Source organism: Delphinus delphis, chromosome 10 (assembly GCF_949987515.2).
Source record: "Delphinus delphis chromosome 10, mDelDel1.2, whole genome shotgun sequence".
In the NCBI taxonomy this organism is placed as follows: domain Eukaryota; kingdom Metazoa; phylum Chordata; class Mammalia; order Artiodactyla; family Delphinidae; genus Delphinus; species Delphinus delphis.
In genome coordinates this window covers 71851768-71867567 of record NC_082692.2, presented here as the reverse complement: position 1 = coordinate 71867567, position 15800 = coordinate 71851768, and the positions used below count along the sequence as shown (strand labels likewise).

General features: G+C 44.1%; 1 protein-coding gene across 3 annotated transcripts in view; it reads left to right on the top strand.

Moving 5' to 3' along the window:
- ARHGEF3 (Rho guanine nucleotide exchange factor 3) overlaps positions 1-15800 on the top strand; it is a 269292-nt gene that overhangs the window by 205023 nt on the left and 48469 nt on the right. The gene's annotated exons all lie outside the window — the stretch shown is intronic.

The following is a 15800-nucleotide window of genomic DNA, read 5'->3' as shown; positions in this document are numbered from 1 at the left end:
TTCCTCTTGCAGAGGTTGACCGGGCAAGGGGACATTCTTGTGGACCCCTCAGGACATCTCATCTGTCAGGCTTGGACTTGCAGCTGTTTGGCAGCAAAGACGGATCACAGCACCTCTGCTGGTCATCTGTGGCCAGTGGGTGTCATTCAGTTGTGTGTCTGGGAGCTAAATGAGTAATATGAGTGTCTCCCACATGGATTCTTAAAATGAATTAAACTCCTCCGGGCAGTGGGAAGCCCTCTTGGAACATTGAAAACATTTCTCTTTCTGGTAACTTTCCTGTGCCTTGAGAGTAATGTGAGGGAATCCTCCTGGCTTATGTTTAGTCTGCCTTTTCCTCCTGTGTGTTATATCTCTGGCAAAGAGCTCACTGGCCTTAAAGGTTGGGTTCAGGTGGAGGAGAAAACGTCCCTCTCTTTCGTTGAGGATGTTGGGGAGTACGGTTGCTTTCATCAGACGGCACCTTTGCTGTGGCTAAGCTGTAGTGGAACCCACAGGACCCAGGTCATCATTTCCGCTGGTGTGTATCTGGGAGATCTCCTCTCTCCCCCACCACGACCAAGAAAGTCTGGAGGCAAGTGCGCATCCGGCCTTGTCACAGTGCTCTTGGGGGTCCACCCACCTGCCACCCTTGGGTCTGCTCAGTTTTGTGCTCTTGGTTCACTGAATTATGTATATTCGGGAGGACAGCATCAAAGATTCATTGCCTCTAACAAGAGCTGCTCCAAGCTGACAGGACTCCAGACAGTCTCAGGTTGTAATCAGCTTTCTGTAAGTTGAGTGCAAACTAACTTCTCACCCCCATCCCCATCCCACACCTCAATTCAGTTGTGTATTTTCACAAAGCGTTTTTGTTCCCAGCGGCTGTGGAAGTGTGATGGCCTTAGTGGTGTTTGGACTCTTATTTAAGTTTTGACAGGACAGTACCTGCCTAGAATTCAGGTTGTTCAGGCTTGGAATGGATATATGATTTTTCAGTGGGAACTTCATAATTTAATGGATGTGGGAGCAGTGAAGCTAGTGTCCCCTCAGACTCCTTTTGGAAGGAAACAAGGCATAACCTAGCTTAATGAATAAATTGAATTGGGTCAAAGAAAAGAATACTGAGAATAGCTCTGGACTCTAACTAGTCCCTTCCTGCTGTCACTTAGTCCTGTATTTTTGTGTAGTTTGGCTAAAGGCTTAGGTATAAAACCCATCTGCTTAATCTTTTCTTATTCTTGTTCTTAGAATATAAATATATCTGTATATCACAACTGTGGTAAGAAAAATGTATCACCAGATGTCAGATATCAATTTTCTGCATGGTAGCTGAATCCAGATTTAAAAATGTGACTTATTTTCCTTTCATGGGGAGGTTCTGGTGTGAGAGTAAGGGTGGGAGAGGAACAGTTTCCAAAATAGTTGGTAAATATTTTTCAGGTATCACTATTTAGGATTTGTTTCCCCTAGTGTTTAAATCAGAGTAGGAATATCTCTTTTGCTCTATACTCCTCGAATAATCAGAGGGGTCCAGTCCAGTACATCTCCTAGCCTCATTAATCTGGCATATCGATTCCTGATAATGGCGATAGGCAAAGTTGGAAAAAGAAACTTAAGTGATTTGGGGGGCTCGTTTTCTGTTTCGTTACCAGTTCAAAAGACAGCCAGCCCTTGTAGGCCTCACTTCTCCATCAGCAGTTAACTAAAATCATATTTTCTACCAGCAGGTGTCGTCAGCATTTGTAAGTGTTTAAAAAGCAGCATACACTAGTTGGCCTTTTGAAAAACATGATTATATACTTGTTTATAAGCTAGGCATCAACGGTGAATTCCTATGAGAGTAGTTTTTTAAGACCATTTTCCTTGCAGGAAGAATGTGGTTATGCTGAAAAGAAGGATTGGCCTATCCAACGTCCTTTTTGACCTTCAAAGGTAGTTGAAGCAAAGCACCTGTGCCCTTTAACTCATAATGGCTGTTCCTTTAGAATTTGCTATGAGGAGGACAGTGGGCACAGCACTGCATGGGCAAGTGCCTTCTAGCATTTGTTCCTGTCCCTGCAGCAAGCGTGCAGGGCAAGACTCATGGGGAAGGGGCGGGTGTTGCTGATGTGCGTTTGATGCCATACACTTGAGCAAAAATGTGCAACAATAAACATTCTTTTGAAAGCACATCATAACAAAATTTCTACTTGGGATTTAAATGATCTGTAAATTTTTAAATCTCAATGATAGTTTTCAGTGATAGAAAAAACTGATATATTTTAATTTTTTATTTTCTTTAAATTATCTTTTAAATATTAAAATTATTCTACATGGATTATGACATTAATACAATAAGGCTCCTTAATGTAGTATTTCTTATGACACAGGTATATGAGTTGGGTTGCAGATGTTTAATTTTGATGCCATAACCAGCTAGATCCTTCTAGCTCTAATCATTAACTACAAAATCTAAGGAGCTTAGTTCATCTTAGTCCATAGCACTAGACTTTCACAGAGAAGCATAGTATCATGTGGACATCATTAAGCTTGTTTCTTCTGATTCATGGATGCAGCTTTGCTCAACTGATCTGTTTTTATATTTATTGGGTGCTTACTACTCATGCCAGGAGGAACTGCTTCTTTTAGGCATATTATGTGCTCTGAACACCTGATCAAGTCACTCAAAGAAAAGCTGTCAGTGCTAACGAATTACACTGATTCCAAGTTAAAAGTCACTATTTTCCCATGGTGAGGTTTGCTTTCATAAAAAGAAGACTCAGAGGCTTCCCTGGTGGCACAGTGGTTTAAGAATCCACCTGCCAATGCAGGGGACACGGGTTCGTGCCCCGGTCCGGGAAGATCCCACATGCCGCGGAGCGGCTGGGCCCGTGAGCCATGGCCGCTGAGCCTGCGCGTCCGGAGCCTGTTGCTCCGCAACGGGAGAGGCCACAACAGTGAGAGGCCCGCATAACGCAAAAAAAAAAAAAAAAAAAAAAAAGGAAAGGCTTCCAAACCTTTGGCTGCAAAAGGAGTGGGTCTTTTTAAGTCTAGAAAGACTTGTGCCTGGACCTTCTGTGTTTGGGCCATTGTGTCCTTTTGCAAGAAGGCAGCTGATTATTAGTAAATTAATTGGAGCTGAACCAGAAACCTTAACAGTAAGTTCACTAGACTTTTTTTTTTTTCTTTTTCTGGCTCTTAAGATGAGGAGGAAAGGAGTAGCAAAACAGACTTTTTTCCGGGGATTTATGAAACAAACAAACAAAACTAGCCTCCAGGAAATGACCCAGGGTCATTGCATTAGAGAACCTGAGTGGGAAAGGCATATTGAGAACATGAAGCCCAGTTCTTGTCCGCTGCTGGATCCATTTGATCTCAGCTTAAACACTTCCAAGAACCTTCTAAGTCTGTACATTCCATCCTTGTTCAGTGTAGATCATGAGAAAATCCTTTCTTAATTGTAATGTTGCTTTCTGGAGGTGAATATTATACAATGACACTTCCTCATGTGTTATCTCCTTGAGTATTTGAAAACTCTCTCCCTACCATCTACTCCTACTCCATGCGTGTGTGCTTGCACGTGCACAGGCATGCACTCACACCACACTCTTCCACCAGGTTCTTGTCTTCTCCTGGCTAGATGTCCTGGTTCCTCTAACTTTTCCAAATGGGACATAATGTCCAATCTCTTTCTCTTTCTTGCATATTTCCATCGGACATCCTCAGTGTCCTCTTGAGTGTTGATCAGCCTAAAGACACTGTATGATGCTGTATCAACAAACAAGATTTCTTTTATGTTTAATGTGCTTCCTTAGACAAGAGAAGTAGACTAATACATTGAAAAAATTTTTGAAATAGAGGTGACAGACTAAAGATTAATCTTTGTCATATGAATAATTTATACAGATATAAAAGAACACTCCAAGATGTCCATTGACAAATGGGCAAAAAGACAATAGGCAGTTCATACACAAGGAACTATGAAAGTAACATTGTTTTAAAAGTTCACTCTAATAGAAATTATAGAAATGGAAAAGGCAAATAATTGTAAGATGATATTTCATGCCTAATTGATGTCACAAGTATTTTAAAGACACAATAAAACCCAAAGCTGGGGATGTTGAAGAGAAATAATTACTTCTGTGTGGAATGAGGGGACTTGCCAGTGCATATTAAAAGACAAAAATGGTTCAAATCTTCGCACCCAGTATTCCAGGTCTTGAGGGAATAAAGCTGTGTGTCCAAAGTTGTTCATAATGACATTATTTGCAATAATGTTTATGTTTATACGTTTTATAGGTTTCAAAGTACTTTTATATTCTTTGCCTCACCTGAGTATAATTATCCTCATTTTAAAGATAAGGATACCAGGAGTCAGAGAGGTGCAGTGATTTTCCTAGGATCACACAGCCGGGAATGGCAGAGCTAAAAGCTTGAAGTCTGATTCCAATCTAGCGTCCTTTCCTACTTTCTTGTAACAGCCAGAAGAGCCAACAACCCCTCTGACCTATAATGAGGGAATGGCTCCATGTACCGTGGCCTCTGGCCCAGGGGTCAATGACATCATTTGAGCCGTTACACACTAGCAGACAGAAATACCCTAATGTTCCTGGGAAAAATAAAGAGGCGGAAAGTTGAGCATAATTATATACATGATGTAACCAATTTAAATATATATGTATGCACATGGGATCTAGAGAAGTGGGGGAAGGGATGCTTCAATCAGAGCATCCCCCTTCCTTTGTCGTTGTGATCACTATAGCAATGCTACTCAGTGTTCAAATAACAGTCAGTTATTTTCATATGCATTCTCTCCTTTAAATCTTGCACAGCTTCGGGACCTGTGCAAGGCAAGGACTGTCCTCTTTGTCTGTCAACTGAGGAAACAGAGATTCAGAGAGATTAGGAGGCAGGGCCGAAATGTTGGTCCCTCCTTGACTAGCCTTGACCTCTTGGCACACCAGAATATTGGCTTAAGCCAGCCGTGTTCCTGAGTGAGGTCGGTTGTAAGCAGCACTATTTGGGGAGTGTTCAAAGTGAACCCCATCAAACTTAGCCTGAACACTGCATGCAGTGAGCTCACCTGGGGGCTAATGGACTAGTGGACCCTTCCCTTGGCCTGCACTCCTGCAGATCCAAGTGCAAGGCCTTACTTTATATTTGATGTGAGATCCCTGTTAGAATAAACAGAAAGCCCACAAAGAATGGATAGACACAAACTTCTGTACATGTAGATGACATCCCTTAAAATGATGTCTTTCTGAGCTCTGCAGATGTAATTTGCACCAGAGGTGATAATTAAACGGTAAAAACAGAGCATTTCCCCCAGGGTACTGTTTCTGTAGATACCACTAGAGTTGGCAACCTGACTGAATTAAATAAAACAGAGAGCCTATGTCAGGACTTAGAAAAAAATAAAGTTAAATATTTATCAGGTGTCATACATTGTCAGATTTGGAAGTTTGGAGTCTTGCTGGAGGAAGAAGCTGCAGAAGGAAAAAGGGAACCAGCCAGTGGGTAGAGAGAGATGGAGTTGGGCCTGATGTCCAAGGGGACCGAGTGATAAGGTTTCCCTCTGTGCTTTCTGGTCCTGACACAAGGCCAGTGCAAGCTCCCTCCTCAAGTGTGTTATCTTATATTGAAATGCTAACATTCCATAACCCCCAAGTGACACAAGCATGTCAAGAACGACCCCAGGCAAATACAGAGAAGATAATTAAAGGTCACTGGTGAAGATGAGCGTTCTTATTTTTGACTTCACAGAGGTGGGGGAGGGGTGTGGGTGGCCCATCTGTATCCTGTTAGGTTTTGGCAGCGTTGCTTCATTTTCTCACACCTCATCAGCCATCCTCCTTGCTGGTTGGTGATTGGTGATTGGTGTGGTCTTGCAGAAGGGGTCTGACACCACTGTGAAGAAGGAAATAGACTGAAGAGGAAAAAATTGGTGGTAGCTTAAGTGTCAACCACAGACGCACAGTGAAGAGTCCTTGCCTTCCGCCTCAGCTGTTTGATGGAGCCTTTTCAGAGAACTTCGAAGGAGACAGCATCAGAAAAGACACCTGCTTTTCTCTCGTTAGTCTCTGAATGTTTTATTCCCAGGCTTCAACAGTTCAGAAGAGCGAGGCTTTGTTCTGGCTCAGCATCAAGAAGTCTTTGCTTTGGAGGGCTCTTAAATGCTCATCTGAATTTCTTTAGCAGCAACTGTTTCTAAGCTGGTTCTTAAAAGAGTTTCACTACTAGCTGGGGACAGGGCGCAAATAGGCTCAGCTTCTTGGAACCTCAGCGTCTTTGTTTCTGAATGAGCGGACTGGGTTAGATCTTTATTTCCCAGAAGATGGGTTTCTTACCACTTGTGGTAGCTCACATGATACAGGACAAGGTGACAGGGAAACAAGACACAAAATAATTTCGAATCACTTTCCCTTTCCAATTCTCTTCTGATCCTTCTCATTATGTCAAGGAGAAAGTCTCAGTTCGGAGCTAGTGTGTCTTTAATGCCTCTCTATCACTTGCTAATTTCCCTTTTTAACAAAGCACAGGCCTCAGGCAGGCAAGTGTCTAACAAAAATTTAACAATAGGGTTCATTTTTTTAAAGGTAGTTTCTATTTATGGCAGGTGATAGTGATTTTCTGTTTAAGGCAGTGGTAGAGTTTATTTTTGCAATAAGTTTACTCAAGTAAAAAATGAGTAACTTAAGGAAACATTATGTAATAGCTCAGAGGATATGTACACAGGGCAAAAGATTGGTGTGATGGTACCGAGAGTTTGGAAGCAGTGCATTAGGCGTGTTCTGAGGCCTTTCCAGGGTTAGCACTCTGCAACAAAAATTTCCAGGTTTGGCCACAGCCACTTACAGACCAGAAATTTGACCTTTGAGCATAGGACCCAGATTTCAGGTATTAAGATTTTTAAATAGATAAAAGCTGGCTTTAATGTGATGTAGAATACCTTTATGGACTAGTTGTTAGCCAATTAAAAAAAAAACAACTGGATTTCTGTTCTAAGAACAAAACTCTTTTTTTCTTTTCAAAACTTTAAAGTTCCAAAATTCCAGCTGAAATCATTTAACCCTTCTTCCTTTTCCCCTTCACCCTGAGGGAAGGATTGAACAAGATTGCATTTTAATTTGGGGCAGCCATAGAGTGAAAGTAGTGATTAGAGACTTGGAGTTAAGGATCAGACTGAGCTGAGTTTGAATCCCAAACTTGGCCACTTGTGAGCCAAGAGACCTTGGACCAGTGACTCATCCTCTGAGCCTCAGTTTCCTCATCTGTAAAATGAGAACTTCCAAGGGAATTGTGAAGATGAAACGGGCATGCAGAAGGCTTCCACAGAGCAAATGCTCCACAGACCATTAGCCTCAGCAGCATCTGTTTTGCATGTCCATCAGTTGAGTGGAAGCTGTGGACGGACATCCCTGTCCAGTGGTCTGCTGCAAGGTCACCCCTTCCTTTTAGGAAACACCCACCCAGTTTCCAGGGATCCGAGTTGGCACTGGGCATTATTTTTTGAAAAACAAGATGTTCCAAGCACACTGGCAAGCTTCACATTTATTCCTGCCAGGTAGGATGAAAAAATTTAGTGTGGTTTTCTAGTGTTCCCATAATGACTCTCCCGCAGGGGGGTGGGGTATGAGCTCTGGGTAGAGAGGCTCCCTGCTCATGGGAGATGAGGAGTGTGTCATTATCCTCAAGGCCAGCTCCCACCTGACACGGATCATCCGGGAACCTTACCCACATTCCAACCGCAGACACAGACCCAGGGAAGGTGAGGAGGATTAGGTTGCTTTGGGAGTTCTTCATGCCATACTCATTAGCAGCACACTTTAATTATAAATAGGTCCTTTGTTAGAAATGTGGGGAAACTCCATAGCGTGAGGGATACAAGTTGGTGAAGAGTTGGACAACTAAAAATGACTCCCAGTGCTCTTTGCTTGTCAGTAAATATTTGTGAAGACCAGACTCTACCTAGCTTTTTCTTTTTTTTCTGGGTTTAAAGAAGAGAAAGGCATGCTTTTGACCCTCAAGGAACTTTTCCTTGAGTTTGATGAGGTCATTCACAACATTAAAGTACAGGCAGTGATTGTCAATCAGCAGAAAGCTGGGTGGTGAATTGGCAACCTCATTTGGGGGAGTTTGGCAGACTGGGAGGGGGTCATCCAATGAACCCCTGGTGCTGGATGCTAACACACCACTCCCCAGGCCTGCCCTTAACACTAGCGTGGCACCTGTGCGCCTGGCTGGGCACTCTAAGATGCTGGGGGAGCACCCAAGAGGGGCTGCTGATTCCAGAAAGACAGGGCTTGAATGTCAAACCAACAGCTCCTACTTTTTCACTCCCTCCATCAGTCTCTTCTGCCTCTACAGTCTTTGATTTCTTCAGGGCTCCCCTCACCTGGCTTAGGAAATGAGCAGTGCTGTGGTTAACAACCCAGGCCTTGTAGCGTAGCAGCCTTGTGCTCAGTCCTGGCTCCACCACTCACTACCAGCTCTGTGATCTCAGGCAAAGCTCTTAACCCCTCTGAGCTTCAGTTGTCTGCATTGTGAAATGGGTATATTAATAGTACTGACTTAATAGAAAGCAAGGAAATCATGCATAGAACACACTTTGGCACAGCCTGGCTCAAAATTGCCCTCAATATTATTACTGTTATGTTGTTTCTGTAAAAGGAACTTGCGTATCCAGGGAAGCCGGTATGGGGGTTGCCGGGAAAGCTTTCGAGTCAGCTAGAGTTGAATTTGAATTTCAGCTCTGCCAATTAACTACTGGGTATGACTTGGGGACAAGTCACCTCACTTCTCTAAACGCCTGCTTCCTCTTCTATAAAATGGGGTGATGGGATTGCTATGTGGAATAGATGAGTGAGTGTATGTGTGTGCCAGCATCTGGCACCAGGTGACCCCAGGGCTCGTGGTACCTCCTCCTCCCCGGCCAGAGGTTCCCCATTGTCTACATAGTGCTTCCTTCTCTTCTTTCTTTAAAAATAATTTTTATTGTTGTTTTCATTAGTTTAATCCTCAGATATCTTTTTTTTAATTGAGGTAACATTGGTTTACAACACTATAAAAGTTTCATGTGTACAACATTATATTTTGATTTCTGTATACACTACTTGACTTCTGTATACTCACCAACAAAAGTTTCATTTCCATCCATCACCATACAGCTCACCCCCTTTACCCATTTTGCAATCCCCCCACCCCCTTCCCCTCCTTCTCTTCTTGACAAAATCAGAAGAGAAGAATTACACCTGGGTCAGGTGTGGGATGACCGACTTCTCTGTTTCTAGAAAATTGCTGGAATCTGTGAGTAGGTAGGGGCCCTGGCAACATGTAGTTTATTTAGTAGCAATTCTGGAGGCTTTGTGGGGCCAGACGGCCCCTCGCCACCCCTCTGCACAGCCCTGCTTTGTAAATTCAGGAGCGACCCAGAACCCGGCTCCTAAATGGTGGGGCAGAAGGAGGGAGCACCTGGCTGGTAAATGAGCCTCCCCCCCCATCACTGGGGGTGCTTAGGGAGTTGGGGAAATCTTTGTCAGGTTAGACCCTCAGTAGTCTCCCAAAGGAGCCCTTCCCTCTATAGCTGGCCCGTGCTGGAAAACTCATGGGAACTTTGCCCCCTTCTGCCACAGGAGCACTTTACTTCAGGAATAAAGAACATTTTTCTTTTACCACAAAACTGCCTTTGTCTTTCCTGGAAACTTTTATTGGCACCCCTTACCACTGAGTCTCCAGTGGCAAAACCAAACAACCAAATCACAGGTTTGTATTTACTTCTTTTAAGTCAACTGCCATTGTTTATTCATTTTCCCTCTTGTGTCTTTGTAATTGAAATGAACTGCGTGTGATGTGGGGAGAGAGCTGGGTCTCTGAGGCTTCTGCCTCCTTTGTCAGCGCAATACATTATTTTTCAAATGCACAGGCTTCTGAATTTTAATAGACTGTAGATAATGATACATCTGGTTGCATATTAATTGCTGAGAGTTAGAAATAACACATAATCACTATGTTTCAAGGTTGCAAGTGTACAGCAGTGAGAGTCAGGGTTTGTTATGAGCCTTTGGAAAAATCCATTGTTAGTGGGCATTTTTTAATTCCTGTCATTAAAAATGTGCTACGGAATAAGAACTGTCTTAACGTTCAGTCTTGTGTTCTGGATGTGTGCACGAACACACACACACACAAACACACACACACACTTCCCAAGGAGTAACATTTTGAAGCTATTCATCTGCTCAGCTGGGGTGTGTGGGGCAACAGCAAGGCCATATGAATCCATTGTAGATTACCTACCTCACAGTTTCCTGAACAGCATGCTTTGTACCTTATTTTTCTGCAAACCATCGCTTAGTGGGTGGTAAGATGTCAGCTGAAAGCCAAAGCAGGAAAGTTTTAAAATATTTTATTTTATTCCCAATTCAGTCAATCCCTTGTGGCTGTGTGACTGGTAGCTTTTTCCATTTTTCAGTAATCAGGTTTCAGTGTATTCTGTTCTCAGTCGAGAGCAGACTGTTCTAAAACACCCAAGTGCAGTGTTCCCTGATTCTCAGTGGAGGCATGTGCTGCTGAGGATGCACGTGGACCAAATGATTTGAAAGGATAAATTGTGCTAGGAGGGACAGATGGGGTTACCAGGGAGCTCAGCAAATGTATTTTCTGTTTCTCTCTGGAAGTCACATCTCTGCAAGGCTTTACTGCTGAAAATCATTGTTCTCATCGAGAACAGAAAGAGGAGGGGGGTCCATGTTCTTTTCCTGAAGACCTGGTGCCCTTGGTCAGATGTCCCTGTAGGTTTTACCCAGCAGCTGAATGTGGGATTCCTCGTCTCAGCCTCGTCTTCAGTCAGATGGCAGACCCAGCTGTTAGCTTTGCTTGCCTGCAACGTGTTTGCTCATCTCAGATTCAGCTGGAACACGCTGCCCTTCCTTTGAGATTGAGATCTGTGCATCCTTTTCCATCTCTGTACTTCTTTTTCCTCTTCTGGGAAGCTAAGATAATGCTGAGCTTCAAGGGATGGCAGGTAGATAAGAGAGAGGACATGTCAGTGGATCTGTGTATGGTCCTTTCTGGAAGCCAAAAGTAACATGTTATTTTTGGGAGAAATTCTACCCTCCACCTCTGACATGGCTTGAACACCCAGAATTCCTATCATTGCCTAATCCCAGATAGTACTGGGATCAGGCAAGATTGGAGACCAGCTCTTTTAGCCTATAATTCAACAATGTGGGGAGGGGAGGGGAGGGTGGGAGGAGTTCGATGTAGACCTCAAGACCTACCCGTTTGGGTGCACTTCCACCACTCAGGTTCTTATCTTAAGTTGATGTTTTTCTCTACTTGGATGTAGCCTTGGATCTTGCCAAACCACTCCCAGTTTTGCTCTATCCAGCCAGAGCTTGACTAAACAGATGATAAAACTGCCGGAAGAAAGGGAAGGCAGGAATGTAGAATCAAAATGTGGTCTCATAGCAGCCCGAGTCCTCGGTGGCCAGAGCATGTCATTGGTGAGATAGTGGCAGGTAACATGGAGCACCAGCTTTGTCCCTGGGAGGCTCAGAGCAAAATCCAGTGCTGCAGGGGATGAATGAGAGCAGGAGAACAGGCTGGGGGTGGGGGGGTGGGGTGTGGGGGAGATCACACCTCTCCTTGGACATCAGTTTCAAGGCAATAATTTGATATTTACAGGCAACAACTTATGGGACAGGCTCGTACTGAGCACATTACACACATGATCTCGTGTCACCTTCCCAACAACCCTGTGAGAGGGTTGGAGAGCCACCCTCACTTCACAGGGCATGAGACCAAGCCCGTGGAGGTTACATCGTTGGCCCAGGGTCACAGGGTGTTCAGTGCATAGGGCACTGTCCTCTGGCTGGAAAGGTAGGCTCATATTTTATCCTTAGGTCCTTTGCAAAGAATCAACACATTTGGGGGGCCAGAGTGACAAGAACTTTGTCACTTTCAGCACAGGCTTTCTGCTCATCCTTAAACACCAGGGAAGCCTCAGCAAATGTCCTTAAAGTGCCCTTGAGGTCTGTACACACCAGTTCCCAAACCCTGAAGCAGAGGTGGAATCCCCAGTGCATTCTTCTCCCCCTACCCCTCCAACCCAGCCCAAGGGGAAGCCAGGGAATCCCTTTTACAGAGATAAACAAATACAGAATTTATATCCCACCCAGGGGTTTCCAAGAAGTCAATAGGAAATGACTGGCCGAGACCCCAGAACCACAGAGCCCTTCCTCTGGGCCTGTGGCTGTGATTAGGCCACCACTGCCACCTCCGGCTGACTTCTTGGCGTCCCGCACCCAGAAATGTGCGGCTCTGACCCCATTTTCCAGACCTGCAGATAGGTGTGGCGTGCTGTGGGCACATTTCTTCTGTGGCATTCTTGGCAAAAAGGCATAACCTGGCTCTACTCATGAGAAAACATCTTCTGGGCCTAAGGTTGGCTTCCCTGTAAGGGCCACAGAGGCTTGAGCCTGCTGGCAGCTCTCACACTTTTCCAGGAGGTCGAACTGTTAAAGCGCTTCAGCTCTGAGCATCTGGCCCTTTCTCCTTGACAGAGTAAGAGCTTTGCTTGATGCTCAGAAGGCATATGTGGAGCCAGAGACTGCAGAGAGAGCTAAATATTTAGCTTCCTCTTTCTCTGAAGGTCTGTAATGCCATGTCTGGGCATGACCAAAATGAGTTTCAGGCGATGGGCTAGCGTTTGCTAAAAGGAACTTACCGGGGCGTGGGTGTACATTTCTCCTTCTGCCCAAGGTTAAGTAATAGTAACATCCTGTGTAAGAGAACGTGAATGTGGTTTTCTACTAAACTCCAATATTTTAGGGCTATTTATTAGATATTTTTAATCATGGGCCAATTTAACCGGTAGCAGACTAATAAAATAAATTTGGGCTTGCTGCCAGGACAAATGTTGACTTACCCTTATAATGTTGACTGAAACGAATAACTTTGAAAGTAATTGAGGAGTGAAACCTTAGCCAAAAATACAGTGTCTGAAACAGTGGTTCTGTTTTATTTTACTGGCACTGCTAAGAGATTTTGTTCGTAACCTAGGCTGCTGCCCACCTCGGCTCTCGGAGAGTCCCATATTTTACTGAATTATTTTCCAATGTTTTGTTTTGTTTTTTGTTTTTCGGCCCATAAACCACCATTCATCAAAAATGAATATCCCCATGGCAGAGAAGAACAGGCTACTTTTCCAGTGTGGGAGCAAACAGTCAATGATAATGAGAGGAATAAAGATAATAACTTTCTTGAGGTGCTCCCTCAGAAACAAAATGGTATGCCAGTAACGTTTGCCCTCTCAGAGTTTGTAGTAAAATTAATCGCTCCTCCAAGGTACACTGGATGAAATCCATCTGACTCGCCCCACACTCACCTTTCCTTCATTTTGCCATTCAGTTTATACAAATATTAGCGATAGTGGTTTGCCAGCACGTGCTTTGAACTTGAAGGAAGCAGGGGAGGCCTGGAGGAAATGAAGCCAGGATGACCACATGAATTGTCATAAAGTGTGATTTCTTTCTCTTCTCATTTTTCTGCTTGCATTTGATGGGAGCTGTGTTTGGGGCTGGAACTGAGCATCCTTTCAGAGGCTTATGCCAGCAGTGTCTGAGCTAAGTCTAGCATCCCCCTCTGATGCTCCTGCCCTAAGCAAGACCCCCCTAAAAGCAGCCACCTCACAGGCTGACCTTGGCCAGAGGCCGTAGGTGCTGACTGGCTCAAGCCAAAACAGACTTGATATACATGGAATAAAGAGCATCTCCCCAACCTTAATGTGTTCAGTTTTATGGCCCCAAGCGTCGATGGTTTAATCTGTGGATCTGTCCAAACCATTTTGTGTGTGGTGTCTCCATCAGTGCTTTTTAGCATTGCCGTGAGGGGAGGCTGCAGAAATCGTCAGCTCCTCAACACAACAATCCAACACCCTGTCTACAGCTTGGCCATGAGACTGAACTAACTCAGAGGGTCCTGTGGGTTTTATTTATCCAGACTCTCCTTAGTCCCCAGTAGCAAAAATACAAACAAAACAAAACAAAGCCCCCAAAAAGCACTTTTTTCTTTTAAAGAAGGAAATTAGGATGTTTTCCTTATAGCATCTGATGCAGAGAGAGTTGGGCCATTTCATCAAAAAGGAAATCTAATCTCCCTTGGATACACAGTGCAAGGCAACCAAACCTGCAGCTGGAGAAAATAAACACAAGGGTGTGGCCTCCACGTTTGAGATTAGCCAGGGGGGAAGGTATCAGGGATTCTTCCCAGAGCTGTTCCTGGCGGTTTGGCAGAGTCCACAAAGTCTGTGGGACCTTTGTTGAAATCACCTATAATCACCTGGCATTTTTAGGGGGAAATTATAGTTCTACTTTTGAAGACCTTTTGCTCACCTTGTGGGTTCGAAACCAATAATTCTGAAATGAGTTTGGCCTAATCAATGAAGCCAGGTTTCCGTTGGAATTTGAGCCTCATTATTTGCCTTTTAACTTCTAGTAACAGATGACACCAGGTCAGTTAGCTCCGTGCCAGGGGAAAGAAAACAAAAAAATTTTTAATGGAAATTTTGGAGTTAGGAACCATTATTTCATTATTGTTTTTTTCTATTTCCAAAAAAATAAGATGAAGAGTCACTTGTAGTTTCCATAGAAGCTCCCCTTCTTTGCTCCCCTCTTGCTCAGACTGCTCTGCGAAGGACTCCTCGTTGCTGCCTCTGTGTCCTCCATGCCCCTGTGTTCCACTGTGCTCTACCTGCTGAACACCTCACTTGCCCCACTCCAGCCAAGGCTTACTCTCTTGGGTGCTCTGCCTGGATCAACCTCTGGTTCTCTCTGTGCATCCAGAAGACATTTCCCCAAGGGTGACATGTGTACCCTTCCATGAAGCCCACTTTGCAGATGCTGGGTAAGCACTTGCAGAGCTGAATTCCAGAGGATGCACGTAGTCACAAAGAATCTCTTCCATTTATGTGTATTAATTACAAAGGGAGTAGTAGTAACTTTACAATGGAGAAATCCAGCAGATACCTCCTGTAGGGCTGTTGTAACAAAGTACCACAAGAGGCGAGGCTTAGAACAACAGAAATTTATTTCTTACTCTTCTGCAAACTAGAAGTCGAAAATCAAGGCGTCAGTAGGGCCATGCTCCCTCTGAAACCTGCAGGAGAATTCTTCCTTGCCTGTTCCTAGCTTCTGGTGTTTGCCATCCATCTTTGGTGTTCTCTGGCTTGTAGATGCATCACTCTAATCACTGCCCCCATCATCATATGCTGTCTCCCTGTATGTCTCTGTCTAAATTTCCCTTCTTATAAGGACACCAACGATGGCATTTAGGGCCCACTGCAATCTAATATGACCTCATCCTAACCTGATTACATCTGCCAAAATCCTATCTCCAAATAAGGCCACTGTCACAGGTTTGGGGGTAGAACTTCAACATATCTTTTTGTGGGGGACACAATTCAACCCCTTGTACCACCTTGACCAACTGGTCCAGGTCGATGTCACCAGTTATAAGATATAGTGACATCATGTCCCCCAGATATGATGCACCAAGGAGGGCACATCACTTCTGCTGTATTCTTGCCAAAAATGCATAATCTGAATCCAATCATGAGAAAGCATCAGACATGTCTAAATTGAGAGATATACTACAAAATAACTGACCAGCACTCTTGAAAAGTATCATTGTCATAGAAGACTGAGGAACTGTCACCGATTGGAGGAAACTATAGTGATATGACAACAAAATACAGTGAAAGGGTGGGAAGGCCTTGGCATTAGGAGCTGTCAAGGGAAGTGAGAACATGAGAATATTTGTAGTGACCTAGAAGTTTTTTTTTT